Consider the following 15,000-nt stretch of genomic DNA (forward strand, 5'->3'; position numbering starts at 1 on the left):
AAAGTAGAGCCTTTCAAAAAATGTACCGTTTCAAAACATACGAGGGAGGGAGGAAGGGAAGGAGGGAGGGAGGTAGGGAGCGAGGAAGAAGGAAGGGAGCGAGGGAGGGAGGGAAGAAATAAGGAAGGGAGCGAGGGAGGAAAGTAGGGAGCGAGGAAGGGAGCGAGGGAGGAAAGGAAGAAGGAAGGGAGCGAGGGAGGGAAGAAAGAAGGAAGGGAGCGAGGGAGGGAAGGTAGGGAGCCAGGAAGGGAGCGAAGGAGGGAAGGAAGAAGGAAGGGAGCGAGGGAGGAAAGTAGGGAGCGAGGTAGGGAGCGAGGAAGGGAGCGAGGGAGGAAAGGAAGAAGGAAGGGAGCGAGGGAGGGAAGAAAGAAGGAAGGGAGCGAGGGAGGGAAGGTAGGGAGCCAGGAAGGGAGGGAGGGAAGGAAGAAGGAAGGGAGCGAGGGTGGGAAGGAGGAGGGGAGGAAGGGAGCGAGGGAGGGAGGAAGAGAGCGAGGAAGGGAGGGAGCAAGGAAAGGAGGGCGGAAGGGAGGACAGGAACGAGGGAGGAAGGGAGGCAGGAAGTAAGGAAGGGACTGACGGAGCAAAGGAGGGAAGGAGGAAGGGTGCGAGGGAGTGAGGGAAGAAGAGAGGGTGAAAGGGAGCAAGGAAAGAAGGGATCGAGGGAGGGAGGGAAGGAGGAAAGGAGTGAGCGAGGGAGGCTGGTTATGCATTGTTGTGCATGTCATATCAAGAGTGTTAACATATCTCTGATCTGCACTCTTTTGTGTGTTGTTGTGTTGTTGTTGTTGTTGTGTTGTTGTTGTGGTTGTGTTGTTGTTGTGTAGATGTCGTTGACACTAACCGTGGGAGGCTTCCAGGTTCTTCCCACCTGAGCCCAAACAAACGACGAACGCACGACACGGTTCTCTCATCGCGCGCTCTTTGGAGGGGAAGGGGGCGGAGCCTCCTGAGCGACACGTCGTCCATTACAGCGCAATAGTTTCCCAAACCGCTCTTCACTTCCACCGGGCGGCGCCGGAGAGGCCGACACGAGCAAAGCAAAAACACGCACATGCACCCCCCCCTAACGACAGGTATGAGCTGAGTGAAACACACACACACACACACACACACACACACACACACACACACACACACACACACACACACACACACACACACACACACACACACACACACACACACACACACACACACATCCTTGCGTACCTCCTTTGTGGGGCCTGAACTTGTTTTACCCAATTGTGGGGCCCACCCTTTCTAGTGGTTCTACAACTCTGTAAAAAATCAGGCAGCATAACAAAAAAATCTATTAAATTAATATCTATTCCATTTATCAAATTTCCAAACTATTTTCTTTGCGCTAGTTTTTTGGTTACTTGGTCCGTTTCTAGCATTCACAACTGGGGCCCATTCTCACACACATTTATGTCAAGGTTTTATATCTTTGCTGGCCGCATTTCTCATTTATATATCTTAGCAAGACACATTAATACTATCTGGAAGCAACCATGTTATCCATTGTTTTCCTTGCTTACAAAGGCATAGCAGGACTAACCAAAGTGACTCATAGATAGACAGGGCATTAACATTGTATTCATAGAAGTACCTTTTGCTCAACACTATAAGACATGAAACCTTCTCCAAATCGATTGAGCAGGTTTTAATAACACACACACATGAACAAACGTCTATTGGTACATGTTAACAAACATATTTAACAGAAAACAATTCGGACAAAGAAAACATGAACATGTGTCTGACACGTTAACCAACATGTTGTCGCCGAAAGACACATAATACAGTACACACTATTTAGCATTAGTAAAGCATGAACAATCACTGACATAAAGCATTATTCAAACATGAATCCTCATTAGTAACTCATTAGTATGCAATTCATAAACAGTTATAAATGTTTCATTCTTGTTTAATAAGATTGTTGCATTCTTTATAAATGATGGATTCCCATTTGTAAATTAAAGTGTAAGGGCAAAGTGAGTAAATTTTTTAAAAAGCAGCAATTAAAATTAATTCAGGTAGTTACTACTAAAGTATTAGTTAAGTATGTTCTGTGATCTAATCCAAGTGAAGACTATCTATGCTTTGCAAAGCATTTCTAAGCAGTGCCTCAAAGCTAGCAGAACTCTTATATTTCAACAGAAAAGGGAGATACACACAAGACAAAGTGATAAAAACATTAATATGATGGTGCTGGGAGGTCATGCCCGTCCGTGCCACAAGTGTTCCATAGTGTGTTTGCACATAGCTACAAACTCACCAGCTAGCAAGCTTGTCACTGGTCCAGAGAGGCACTGGCACCTCGGTTGTCAGTAGACCAATCCAGGTGATAGCGAGATACTCATTATCAATAATTTACCAGCAGACTGATGTGCATTGGTGGTAGCGAAGGACCCGCTGTGTCCATCATAGTGCCTGATCAAAAATAAATCTGGCCAGATGATGGGCCTGAGACTTTCTGAACAGGCAACGTGGGACTCATCGGGTCCTCTAGAGTGCACACGTGTGGCCCGTGGTGCCGAACAGTTGATGTTAGCTGATGCACATCAGTAGCATGTTTCATAGTTTGTTCGCAAATGATTGATGAGTATCTCGCCATCACCTGGGTTTGGCCTACTTAGAACTAAGGTGGCGGCCGATGCCTCTCTGGACCAGTGACGGGCTTGCTAGCTGGCTAGCAGGCTAGCCAGAACTGGCGGGCTAGCCATAGCGCATAATCAATAATATGTAGCTATGTGCCAACAAACTATGGAACACTCGTGCCACTGACGGGCATGGCATCCCAGCACCATCATATTTACGTAAATATGTGAATGCATATTCACATATTTGTCTTGTGTCTATTTCCTTTTTCTGTTAAGAAGATACCAGACTTATGCTAGCTTTGAGACTGCTTATAAGTGCTTTGTAAAGCATAAAGTCTTCACTTTAAATTAGTCCACAGAACATGCTTAACTAATACTTAACTAATGAGTAGTAACTACCTGAATTAATCATGAATTGCTGCTTTTTAAAATAATTTACTAACACTACAAATTATTTCGTAATCATCTATAAGTCCTTAATACTTCATTTACAAATGACAAATCCATCATTTATAAAGTGTGAAACCCTACCTATTAATCAAGAATTAAACATTTATAACTGTGAATGAATGGTGCATGCGAGTTACTAATGAGGATTCATGTTTGAATAATGCTTTATAATGATGAACTCAATGTATTCATGCTTTAATAATGTTAAATAGTGTGTATTATAAAGTGCCACCCACAACTTTAATAGGATTTCCTCAAAGAAAATATCAACATTAGTCTACTTTTCACTTTTTACAACATTTTGTTTTCAGAGATGTTATTCTATTTTAATGAAATACTTGACTGCTCTCCAGTCTCTGTCACTCAGGGCTTGAGGCTCGGCTGAAATGCAGCGCTGACAGTCCATTTTCCCAGGAACTTTGTTAAGTACAATAAATCTCCTTGAATGTCGCTCAACAGCTGCACACTCCTGTGGTCTCCAGTTTTTTTTTACAGCAGTGGGTTTCTCTAAGTAGGCACAAAAAAAAGGTTATAGGTTTAAGAATTGTACATCTTAATTAGAGCTGAAACACTATTGCATCGAACACAAAGATTATCCAATGGAGTACTGACATCGTTCAGAGAACATAAAAGACTCCCACAGTCACTGAGAAATATAAATAGTATTATTCTCCACAACAGTTTTTTGTTTAAAACTTAATACATTCTCAACAGCATATTATGGCTTGCAAAATGGGGCATGTTCAAAATACCTCTTTGAAAATGAGTACAGCTCATTAAGTATACATTTATACCTGTATTAACTTGAGGTTAGATCCTAAAGTGTTTTGTTAAAATTATATTAAGTCACTTATAGTTCAAATAAAACGCCAGGGCCCCACAAGGATAGGAAAGCAAGGATGTGTGTGAGGTTGTTTTGTCTCAACAGCATATTATGGCCTGCAAAATGGAGCATGTTCAAAATACCTCTTTGAAAATGAGGACAGCTCATTAAGTATACATTTATACCTGTATTAACTTGAGGTTAGATCCTAAAGTGTTTTGTTAAAATTATATTAAGTCACTTATAGTTCAAATAAAACGCCAGGGCCCCACAAGGATAGGAAAGCAAGGATGTGTGTGAGGTTGTTTTGTCTCAACAGCATATTATGGCCTACAAAATGGGGCATGTTCAAAATACCTCTTTGAAAATGAATACAGCTCATTAAGTATACATTTATACCTGTATTAATTTGAGGTTAGATCCTAAAGTGTTTTGTTAAAATTATATTAAGTCACTTATAGTTCAAATAAAACGCCAGGGCCCCACAAGGACAGGAAAGCAAGGATGTGTGTGAGGTTGTTTTGTCTCAACAGCATATTATGGCCTGCAAAATGGAGCATGTTCAAAATACCTCTTTGAAAATGAGGACAGCTCATTAAGTATACATTTACACATATATATCTAGTGTTGCAGCCAGAGAGACAGTTAATTTCACACACACACATGTTTGTTTCTAGTCTATCCTTATGGGGCCCTGGGGTTTTATTCAAACTATAAGTGACTTTATATCTTTTTAACAAAACATTTTAGGATCTAACCTCAAGTTAATACTTGTTTTAACTTGTTTTAGATTAAGACGAAACCCTCAATCTGAAGTTCATCGAATAACTCCATGAGTAAGCTGACTGACATGCTGCATCAGAAAAGCAATGAGAACACATCCCTATCTTGATAGAGCTACATCGTGTACATATATAGAGACATCAGTGTGTACCTTACTCCCTTACCTGGTCTGTAGCTGCATTTGAGAGACATTCACCAAGGGAAGTCATATCTGAAGAGTTGTCCACTGCGACAGCAGGAGCCTGATTGTTGACCACCTGGGATTCAGATTGAAAAAAAGACTGCATTTAGAACTTATAGTAATGATGCATGTTGAGATACTCACAAGTTACCAAAATGACTTTATTTGAAAACAGTTTCTTAAACGGCACATAACTTAAAGCAGAGTGCATGGCATGCTCTAGAGGTCCAACAAGAACAAATAGGGAGCTGCACTGGTCCATATTCAAGATATACTTTAAAACATATAACAGCTCAGAGTATAACAATATATGCATGTAATAACCTGAGGTTAGATGCTGAAATGTGTTGTACAAATGATGTGAAGTCACTCAAAGTGTGAATGAGACGAGAGGGCCCTATAAGGATAAACAAGAAAAGTGTGTGTGCATGTGTGAGGTTAACCATGAAATCAGTTTATGTGAGATAGAAATCCCAGGACCCCATAAGGATGGACCAGAAACAAATGTGTGTGTGTGAGGTTAACTGGCTCTCTGGCTGCAAGACTAGATATACGAGTCTAAGATTAAGACGAAACCCTCAATCTGAAGTTCATCGAATAACTCCATGAGTTAGCTGACTGACATGCTGCATCAGAAAAGCAATGAGAACACATCCCTATCTTGATAGAGCTACATCGTGTACAGGTCAACATATATAGAGACAACAGTGTTTACAATACTCCCTTACCTGACTGTAGCTCTATTTGGGTCACATCCATCAGAGGTAGTCCAGTCTAAAGGCGTCTCCGTGTCCACTGCCACAGCAGGAGCCTGATTGTGTGTCACTTGGAATTCAGATTGAAAAAAAGACTGCATTTAGAAATTATAGTTATGATGTTTGTTGAGATACTCACAAGTTACCGAATTGACTTTATTTGAAAAGTCTATTCAATGGCAAATAACTTAAAGCAGTGTGCATGGCCTATTCTAAAGTCTAACAATAACATATAGGGGGCTACACTGATTCATATTCAAAATACACTTTAAAACCTAAAACAGCTCACAAAGTAGAATTATATATATATATAATAACCGGAGGTTTAATGCTAAAATGTGTTGTACAAATGATGTGAAGTCACTTAAAGCGAGAATGAGATGACAGGGCCCCATAAGGATACACTAGAAAAGTGTGTGTGTGTGAGGTTAAATATGAAATCCTTTAAAGTGAGATAGAAATCCAGGGCGGGCCCCATAAGGATGGACTATGAACTGTGTGTGTGAGGTTGTTATCTTTTAACAACATATTACGGCCTGCAATGGAGCATGTTCAAAATACCTCTTTGACAAATACAACAGCTCATTAAGTATACATTTACACCTGTTTTAACTTGAGGTTAGATCCTGAAATGTTTTGTCGAAATGATATAAAGTCACTTATAGTTTGACTAAAATACCAGAGCTACATAAGGATAGACTAGTTCAGACTAGTGTATATTCTTTAAACACAGGTCAATGTATAGTACTGAGAAATGCAATTGAGTAAAACACTGGCCCTTAAGGGACCTGAAACCCCCATACCTTTGTTGATATTAATGAAGCTTTCAATCAACTATGGCTTGGCTTAGGGTTACAAACGTGCGTGTATGTGAAATTAAATGTCTCTCTGGCTGCAACACTAGATATATATGCGTTTTAGATTAAGACTCATCCCTGAATCTGAAGTCCATCGAATAACTCCATGAGTAAGCTGACTGACATGCTGCATCAGAAAAGCAATGAGAACACATCCCTATCTTGATAGAGCTACATCGTGTACAGGTCAACATATATAGAGACAACAGTGTTTACAATACTCCCTTACCTGACTGTAGCTCTATTTGGGTCACATCCATCATAGCTAGTCCAGTCTAAAGGCGTCTCCGTGTCCACTGCCACAGCAGGAGCCTGATTGTGTGTCACCTGGAATTCAGATTGAAAAAAAGACTGCATTTAGAAATTATAGTTATGATGTATGTTGAGATACTCACAAGTTAACAAAGTGACATTATTTGAAAAGTCTATTAAATGTTTATTCAATGGCAAATAACTTAAAGCAGTGTGCATGGCCTATTCTAAAGTCTAACAAGAACATATAGGAGGCTGCACTGATTCATATTCAAAATACACTTTAAAACCTAAAACAGCTCACAAAGTAGAACTATATATATATATAATAACCGGAGGTTTAATGCTAAAATATGTTGTACAAATGATGTGAAGTCACTTAAAGCGAGAATGAGATGACAGGGCCCCATAAGGATACACTAGAAAAGTGTGTGTGTGTGTGAGGTCAAATATGAAATCCTTTAAAGTGAGATAGAAATCCAGGGCGGGCCCCATAAGGATGGACTATGAACTGTGTGTGTGAGGTTGTTATCTTTTAACAACATATTACGGCCTGCAATGGAGCATGTTCAAAATACCTCTTTGACAAATACAACAGCTCATTAAGTATACATTTACACCTGTTTTAACTTGAGGTTAGATCCTGAAATGTTTTGTTGAAATGATATAAAGTCACTTATAGTTTGACTAAAATACCAGAGCTGCATAAGGATAGACTAGTTCAGACTAGTGTATATTCTTTAAAAACAAGTCAATGAGAAATGCAATTGAGTAAAACACTGGCCCTTAAGGGACCTGAAACCCCCATACCTTTGTTGATATCAATGAAGCTTTCAATCAACTATGGCTTGGCTTAGGGTTACAAACGTGCGTGTATGTGAAATTAAATGTCTCTCTGGCTGCAACACTAGATATATATGCGTTTTAGATTAAGACTCATCCCTGAATCTGAAGTCCATCAAATAACTCCATGAGTAAGCTGACTGACATGCTGCATCAGAAAAGCAATGAGAACACATCGCTATCTTGATAGAGCTACATCGTGTACAGGTCAACATATATAGAGACAACAGTGTTTACAATACTCCCTTACCTGACTGTAGCTCTATTTGGGTCACATCCATCATAGCTAGTCCAGTCTAAAGGCGTCTCCGTGTCCACTGCCACAGCAGGAGCCTGATTGTGTGTCACCTGGAATTCAGATTGAAAGAAGACTGCATTTAGAAATTATAGTTATGATGTATGTTGAGATACTCACAAGTTAACAAAGTGACATTATTTGAAAAGTCTATTAAATGTTTATTCAATGGCAAATAACTTAAAGCAGTGTGCATGGCCTATTCTAAAGTCTAACAAGAACATATAGGAGGCTGCACTGATTCATATTCAAAATACACTTTAAAACCTATAACAGCTCACAAAGTAGAACTATATATATATATAATAACCGGAGGTTATATGCTAAAATGTGTTGTACAAATGATGTGAAGTCACTTAAAGCGAGAATGAGATGACAGGGCCCCATAAGGATACACTAGAAAAGTGTGTGTGTGTGAGGTTAAATATGAAATCCTTTAAAGTGAGATAGAAATCCAGGGCGGGCCCCATAAGGATGGACCATGAACTGTGTGTGTGAGGTTGTTATCTTCTAACAACATATTACGACCTGCAATGGAGCATGTTCAAAATACCTCTTTGACAAATACAACAGCTCATTAAGTATACATTTACACCTGTTTTCACTTGAGGTTAGATCCTGAAATGTTTTGTTGAAGTGATATAAAGTCACTTATAGTTTGACTAAAACACCAGGGCTGCATAAGGATAGACTAGTTTAGACTAGTGTATATTCTACATACACAAGTCAATGTATAGTACTGAGAAATGCAATTGAGTAAAACACTGGCCCTTAAGGGACCTGAAACCCAAAACCTTTGTTGATATCAATGAAGCTTTCAATCAACTATGGCTTGGCTTAGGGTTACAAACGTGTGTGTGTGTGTGTGAAATTAACTGTCTCTCTGGCTGCAACACTAGATATATATGCGTTTTAGATTAAGACTCATCCCTGAATCTGAAGTCCATCGAATAACTCCATGAGTTAGCTGACTGACATGCTGCATCAGAAAAGCAATGAGAACACATCCCTATCTTGATAGAGCTACATCATGTACAGGTCAACATATATAGAGACAACAGTGTTTACAATACTCCCTTACCTGACTGTAGCTCTATTTGGGTCACATCCATCATATGTAGTCCAGTCTAAAGGCGTCTCCGTGTCCACTGCCACAGCAGGAGCCTGATTGTGTGTCACCTGGAATTCAGATTGAAAAAAAAGACTGCATTGAGAAATTATAGTTATGATGTTTGTTGAGATACTCACAAGTTACCTAATTGACTTTATTTGAAAAGTCTATTCAATGGCAAATAACTTAAAGCAGTGTGCATGGCCTATTCTAAAGTCTGACAAGAACATATAGGGGGCTGCACTGATTCATATTCAAAATACACTTTAAAACCTAAAACAGCTCACAAAGTAGAACTATATATGATATGATATATACCTTTATTCGTCCCACAGTGGGGAAATTTCAAAAATCACAGCAGCGGTGCACATCAGAGCATTAATAGAAATAATTATAAAACACAAAACTAAATACTAAAAAACTAAATACTAATACTAAATATACAAGGGGAAAACAAAGTAAAGTGCTGAGTCAAGTGTTGAGTTTGCCATGATCTCCTGCAGTGTGTTGTGCAGCCTGACAGCAGCAGGAAGGAAGGACTTGTGGTTCCTCTCCTCAGACACATAGAGGAATCAGCCGGTGGCTGAAGGAGCTGCAGAGCTGCGAGAGTGTCCTGCATGGGGTGGGAGGTTCATCAGAGACGAGAGCTTTGCCATCATCCTCCCGTCCCCCACCACCTCCACAGCATCCACAGGACACCCAGCACGCTGCTGGCCTTCTTTAGCAGCTTGTTCAGCCTCTTTCTGTCAGCCGCTGCCATGCTGCTGCTCCAGGACACCACTCCATCAAAGATGGCTGATGCCACCACAGAGTCCAAGAAGGTCTTCAGGACCTCAGTCTCCTCAGCAGAAAGAGTCTGCTCTGTCCCTTTTTATAGAGTGTGTGTGCGTGGTCAGCCCAGTCCAGTTTGTTGTTCAGGTGAACACCCAGGTACTTATAAGATTTTACAATCTCAATGTCCAGTCCCTGGATGCTCACTGGTACCGGAGGAGAGCATTTACCACGGCGGAAGTCCACCACCAGCTCCTTGGTCTTACTGGAGTTGACGTGGAGGCGGTTCCGCTGGCACCATTCCAAAAAGTCCTGGTTCAGTTCTCTGTACTCCCTATCATCGTCGGCAGAGACGAGGCCGACGATGACAGAGCCATCAGAGAACTTTTGCAGGTAGACGTGGTCGGAGTTGTGATTGAAGTCCGAGGTGTAGATGGTGAAGAGGAATGGAGCCAGAACGGTTCCTTGTGGAGCCCCCGTGCTGCAGGAGACCCGGTCTGACTCACATCCCCCTATCCTCACATACTGTGGACGGTTGGTGAGGTAGTCCAGGATCCATGTGGTGAGGTGGTGGTCCACCCCGGACTGCTCCAGCTGGTCCCTCAGAAGCAAAGGCTGGATGGTGTTGAAGGCACTGGAGAAGAACATGACTCTCACAGTGTTTCCAGCCTCTTCCAGGTGAGAGCGGCATCGCTGCAGCAGGAAGATGACGGCGTCATCCACCCCGATGCCAGGTTGGTAGGCGAACTGAAGTGGGTCCAGCGATGAGCTCACCAGGGGGCGAAGCTGGACAAGGACCAACCTCTCCATCAGGTGTGATGTTAATGCCACCGGCCTGAAGCTGTTGAGGTCCTTGGGCCGCGGGGTCTTCGGTACTGGTACCACACAGGAGGTCTTCCACAGCTGTGGTACTTTCCCCAGCCTCAAGCTCAAGTTGAAGACGTGCTCCACTATCCCGCACAGCTGGTCTGCACAGGATTTGAGGAGCCTTGAGCTGATGCCGTCTGGACCCGTGGCCTTCCTCATATATATATATATATATATATATATAATAACCGGAGGTTAGATGCTAAAATGTGTTATACAAATGATGTGAAGTCACTTAAAGTGAGAATGAGATGACTTGAAACCCCCATACCTTTGTTGATATTAATGAAGCTTTCAATCAACTATGGCTTGGCTTAGGGATACAAACGTGCGTGTATGTGAAATTAAATGTCTCTCTGGCTGCAACACTAGATACATATGCGTTTTAGATTAAGACTCATCCCTGAATCTGAAGTCCATCGAATAACTCCATGAGTTAGCTGACTGACATGCTGCATCAGAAAAGCAATGAGAACACATCCCTATCTTGATAGAGCTACATCATGTACAGGTCAACATATATAGAGACAACAGTGTTTACAATACACCCTTACCTGACGGTAGCTCTATTTGGGTCACATCCATCATATGTAGTCCAGTCTAAAGGCGTCTCCGTGTCCACTGCCACAGCAGGAGCCTGATTGTGTGTCACCTGGAATGCAGATTGAAAAAAAGACTGCATTTAGAAATTATAGTAATGATGTTTGTTGAGATACTCACAAGTTACCAAAGTGACTTTATTTGAAAAGTCTATTAAACGTTTATTAAATGGCAAATAACTTACAGCAGTGTGCATGGCCTATTCTAAAGTCTAACAAGAACATATAGGGGCTGCACTGATTCATATTCAAAATACACTTTAAAACCTCTGAACCCCAGCTTTAGATCACATAATTCTAAGCATAAATAAGGGTTCCTTTCATAGCGTATAGTAATCACAACATTAAACAAGTAACCAGAGCAAGTAACACTGCGTCCTGCCCGTGACTGTAAGACAACTCCGACAGGTCACACTGCAACAAGGATCAAAGAGCTGACGCAGTGAATCACTGAATATATGCTAAAAATATATTGTGATATATTGTTCCATTTGCACCCCAAGTCTATTTTACATTGTGAGAGTTACAGCTGAACAAATAAGGCTAAAATGCTGTCAGACCAGCAACAGATTATTTTAATGAGAATACTCAATGCATTGATCAGCACACACTGCTCATTGAATGACTTCAACTCAAAACAACAGACCACAGTAACCTTCAATAACTGCATGAGAAGGATGACCAGCCTCTTAGTGTATTCACGATTTAGACATAGAATATAGTGTTACACTAGCTATTTGAGTCATGTTAGCTGGGGAAACATCACGGCACGTTTAGCGTCACGTGCTCTTTGTTTACATCTCGCAGAACTCAAACCGGAATAGAGACAGCGGCAGTTACGGAAACAGAGCCATAGTTTCACAGATATAACCCGCCGAATTAAAACGGGTAACGCGTGAACAACACACAGCTTTCTTACGTGTAACACGAAGGTTTGGGACGCGAGTCAGCTCGTTATATCCGCTCTTCTTCGGCGATCTCAAACCGGAAGTCAAATGCCGCCGGAAGACAGCGGCAGTTACGTAAACAGAGCTAGTTTCACAGATACAACCCGCCGAATTAAAACGGGTAACGCGTTAACAACACACAGCTTTCTTACGTGTATCGCGAAGGTTTGGGACGCGAGTCAGCTCGTGATATCCGCTCTTTCTCGCCGAGCTCAACCCGGAAGTAAATTGCCGCCGTGAGACCGCAGCAGAGTTACATAAACAGAGCTAGTTTCACAGATACAACCCGCCGACATAAAACGGGAAACACGTGAACAATATACAGCTTTCTTACGTGTATCGCGGAGGTTTGGGGACACGAGGGAGCTTCTGATCTCGTCTGTACATGGGACAGCCCGAGAGCTCAACTGATAGCTACTATAGCTAGCATGAGCAGCTAGCGATCTTGTCTTATAAAGTAGTACCATCTGAATAACGGAGAAACGGTTTTTGCTACAGTTGCAACCCACGTGTGTTTAGAGTAAAAACACATATAATGAACTAAGTCATATTTAATAAAGTAAACCTACCTTGGAGAAGAAGTTCATGAGTTAGACAGATCCACACGGCTTGGGGAATCAGATCCAGATCTCGAACCACTGCATGGGACTTTACCTTACATCTCGCGAGATTCGTGGACACATGGCGAGATCTCAGGCAAATCCAGAAGTTATACACACACGGGAGTGTGTGTGCCAGCACCATTCAAACATAGGGGCGGTGGAGTGAAATTCTACACACATTACACACTTTTCCAGTTTTTGTTACTTTATGGGACTTTAGTTAAAAAGCAACAGGAGTATCAGGGAGGCTTCTGAGCCCATATACATCAAAAACGGTGTGGGGCCCTGATTTTAGGGCCCCACGAGGTGTGGCCCATACCGCTGGTGTGCTCCCTGTTTGGGGCCCTACAATAATAAATGCAGTACACACACACACACACACACACACACACACACACACACACACACACACACACACACACACTTCATCCCCGTTTCCATCCCCCACCTTGTGATTTATGGGCTCAACCTGGGAGATTGCTTTTCAAAAGAAAGAGAAACATACACCAGGGCTGCCTTTTGAAACACACACACACACATAAACACACACACACACACACACACACACACACACACACACACACACACACACAGTCATAAACCCATGCCTGCTGCCATCCATGTCCAGGTGAAATGGAGTATAATAATAATTTTTTTTTAAATGGACGCAGCAGTGGCGAAGCGTGCAGCGGTCCGGTGAGCAGCGGCTCGGAGATAAATGGGCGACACACACACACACACACACACACACACACACACACACACACACACACACACACACACACACACACACACACACTTGAATGATGTATTTTCTCCACCTGCGTTTAGCAGTCAGCGTGACAATAAGGATGTGGCGGCGTGCCGCTCTGCAGCCGACCCTTCAGTGAGGGAAGTTATTCCTCCAAGTTGAGGCATTCTGGGGAAAAAAATAATCATAAATCCAGCGGCGGTTTAAAAAAAAGAAAGAAAGCTAATTTAAAAATCACAGTGGCAGGCAGGTATGTCACCTATAAGCTGCCCCCTTTTAACCCCCCCCCCCCACATGAAACCAGCTAATGCCCCTGCTGGTGATTAATGGGCGGTGGGTTCAGGCGGAGGAGACTCGTGGTCACTGGTCCATACATGTGACACGTTGCGAGTGTGTGTGTGAGTGTGTGTGAGTGTGAGTGTGTGAGTGTGTGTGTGAGTGTGTGAGTGTGTGAGTGTGTGTGAGTGTGAGTGTGTGAGTGTGAGTGTGTGAGTGTGTGAGTGTGTGTGTGTGTGTGTGAGTGTGTGTGAGTGTGTGAGTGTGTGAGTGTGTGAGTGTGTGTGTGTGAGTGTGTGTGAGTGAGTGTGTGTGAGTGTGTGTGTGTGTGAGTGTGTGTGTGTGAGTGTGAGAGTGAGTGTGTGTGTGTGTGTGTGAGTGTGTGAGTGTGTGTGAGTGTGTGTGAGTGTGTGTGTGTGTGTGAGTGTGTGAGTGTGTGAGTGTGTGTGTGAGTGTGTGAGTGTGTGAGTGTGTGTGTGTGAGTGTGTGTGAGTGTGTGTGTGAGTGTGTGAGTGTGTGAGTGTGTGTGTGAGTGTGTGAGTGTGTGTGAGTGTGTGAGTGTGTGAGTGTGTGTGAGTGTGTGTGTGTGTGTGACACCTGGTCAGCAGCTTCTATTTCAGTTACAGGATGACATTGTGATCAATGCATTGGAGTGTGTGTGTGTGTGTTTGTTTATGTGACGCGATGGGGTCCAACACGGGGGCCAAAAGAGACCCGAATGTCCTGGCCAGTGGCGGCTGGTGAATTTGGGGGGGGGGGGGGGGGGCGCAGTTGGGCAACGCGGTTTAAATATCACTCAACAATGAGAAGAAAAGAGGTTTTGAGTAGAATATTGTAAAAAACAAAGCTTTATTTAAAGAACACAGCGTGCTCAACACGGTCCAATAACAACTATCAACACACTGTGACTTTAGCATGAGAGGTTCAGAGCAGCTTTAAGGAACATGGGGTTGGGTTTCAGAGGTTTACACAATAAAAGAGTTTCACCCTCACATGAAAGAGGTTCAGAGCAGAATAGAGTCAGAAAGAGATCACATGTTACATTGGGTGACAGAGTAGACCCACTACTGTAAAGACAAGTAGCTCCTCTCTTTAAAGTGGTCAAACTTCTCCATAACTCTCTGGTTAAAGTCATCATGTCTGTAACCTGTTTCATTATTCTGGAGGGAATGTGTCTGTTTTTCAGAACTTCGTTGTGTTTCGATGCCAGTTCGGTCTCTGCTGCTCTGCA

The 15,000-nt window shown here is 42.5% G+C and overlaps 1 protein-coding gene and 1 long non-coding RNA gene across 2 annotated transcripts in view; both read right to left on the bottom strand.

The window, feature by feature from the left end:
• Positions 1 to 15,000, bottom strand: part of maml3 (mastermind-like transcriptional coactivator 3) — a 135,989-nt gene that overhangs the window by 43,049 nt on the left and 77,940 nt on the right. The window lies entirely within an intron of this gene.
• On the bottom strand, positions 3,400 to 7,895 carry LOC130189975 (uncharacterized). The gene is made up of 4 exons (XR_008830885.1): positions 7,801 to 7,895; positions 6,685 to 6,782; positions 4,827 to 5,668; positions 3,400 to 3,563 (listed from the first exon to the last, which is right to left on the bottom strand). It is a non-coding gene; the product is annotated as an uncharacterized LOC130189975 (long non-coding RNA).

The sequence above is a fragment of the Pseudoliparis swirei genome, chromosome 24, assembly GCF_029220125.1.
Source record: "Pseudoliparis swirei isolate HS2019 ecotype Mariana Trench chromosome 24, NWPU_hadal_v1, whole genome shotgun sequence".
NCBI lineage: Eukaryota > Metazoa > Chordata > Actinopteri > Perciformes > Liparidae > Pseudoliparis > Pseudoliparis swirei.